Genomic DNA, 2,044 nt, shown 5'->3' on the forward strand with positions numbered 1-2,044 from the left:
AAATGTCTTTAGGGGCTTTTGGGGAAGCCGGAAAGGGAATGAGAATGTTGTTGACCTTTTTCACAATAACAGATTGTGAATGGAACGGAAAAAGGTTTTTTGCCGGCAAAAATTAAAAAAACTTGGATTTGCATTGCCCCCTCCACATGGCAACCAGGACAATCTCCAAATGAGAGATTTTTCAATGCGATCGTCTATAGAAATGATGGGTTATGTGTATTAAAAGGTTAATAACTTAAAAATTAAAAATTTCCACCACTTGCATAAAAACACGTGATGTATGATTCGTGTTCTTGTCACAAGTAAAAATTTCTAAGTTGGATGTGATTTTTAATTGTTGTTTTTCAGCATTAAGTCAAAATTTTCGAAAATTACAAACTTGTTCCAAGTTCAAAACCAAGCTTGTTATCATATATTACTTTCTCTACGCCCTGCTCTTTCAGCATTGGTCGGTCAAGCACGCCATCACCAACACTTGTGCCGCAAGCAATGTACGAAAAGACGGCTCAAGTTTAATTTGGAGATGGAGGACTGTAGGTTGAAGAGTAGCCCGGGGAAGTTGGGCTGTAGGGTGGTGAGGTAAGGTTGTAGGATACTAGGATGGGGATGTGGGGCTGTAGAAGGGGGTTGTCGGGCTGTAGGCGGGTGGTGTAGGGCTGTTAGGTGGAGATGAGAGGCTAGCTGTAGGAGGGGGACGTCGGGCTGTAGGCGGTTGAGATGGGGCTGTAGGATGGCGATATGGGGCTGTAGGAGAAATTCGGGCTATAAGCGAGGGAAGCCAGGCTGTGAGCGGGCGAGGTTAGGTTGCGAGTGGATGTAGTCCGATTGTACACCGGACTGGTGGGAGAATCTTCCTGATCAGTTGGACTGTGGACCGGATAAACCAGACTGTAGGCCGGAGAAACCAGACTGTAGGCTGGGGAAGCCAGACTGATGACGGAGGGTGATGGGCAGCATAATTTGGGCTGAACAGCGGAGACATCATATCGTCATGATATGGAGTTTCCAACGCTGGACAACAAAATGGTGTCGCGTCAAACTCAAGACCCTCCATACAACTAGGCAGCTCGAGCTCATTGAGAAACAAAGCAGTCTCCTGTTCCGATCGGTGCAAGCTGACCTAGCATTATATTTTCCGTGACCCTTCTCAAATAATCTGTTTCCCCAAACATGGCCGCATCGAGTAGAATATCAACCGTCTGTTCAAATGAGCAGCGCATCAGGGGACCAGTGACATTGCGGTTGAAGCTATTGAATATTATTGAATATTCTTTAAACCCTAATAGCTGTAAAGCTGTGTTTAGCTAGGGTTTAGTGAGCTGTGTTATTCCCTCTTCTGTGTAAAGCTTGTTAATAAGCTGTAAAGCATGTGTTAGAGAATGTGGAGGTCATCATACTCTCATGCTTGCTTAGCTGACTTGCTTAGCTGCCATTGTCCCCCTCTTCTCTCTCTTTCCCGATTATTCTTCTATTTATGCTTAATCTTGTAAACTGTTTTTGATATGAAATATACATTAAGATTTTCTATATGGTATCAGAGCAGTGATCCCTCAAGGACCTGCATCTGTGTTCTTCCGAAATCCTACCAAATTCTAACCAGTTAAAGCCATTATGGCAACATCATCAGAGAAAGTTTCAAAAAACGAAACTATGGATACCAACCCAATTCAACGTTTGAGCTCAGTGCTCCTAAACGAATTCAACTATCTGCCTTGGTCACGAGCTATTTCTCTCGCTCTTGGAGGACGTGGAAAGATCCAGTTCATTCAAAAGGATGATATCATGCCCGAAAAAACTTCACAAGATTATGCAGCATGGGTGTCCCAAGATCAACTTATCATGTCTTGGCTGTTGAATTCAATGGAACCAAAGATGGCTGAGATTTTCAGTTATTCAGTATCATCTCACCACCTTTGGATTTCTGTACGAGACATGTATGGAGATCTAAACAATGCTGCGCGAGTTTTCCAGCTGAAGAAAGATCTTACAGAATTACAACAGGGAAATCTCTCTTTTGTTCAACATCTTGGCAACTTGAAGGCCA

General features: G+C 43.4%; 1 pseudogene; it reads right to left on the reverse strand.

The window, feature by feature from the left end:
- Nucleotides 1–324: 324 nt before the first annotated feature.
- LOC139187556 (DNA-directed RNA polymerase II subunit RPB1-like) lies at nt 325–1,433 on the reverse strand (annotated as a pseudogene).
- Nucleotides 1,434–2,044: the final 611 nt, after the last annotated feature.

The sequence above is a fragment of the Malus domestica genome, chromosome 02, assembly GCF_042453785.1.
Source record: "Malus domestica chromosome 02, GDT2T_hap1".
Taxonomy (NCBI): domain Eukaryota; kingdom Viridiplantae; phylum Streptophyta; class Magnoliopsida; order Rosales; family Rosaceae; genus Malus; species Malus domestica.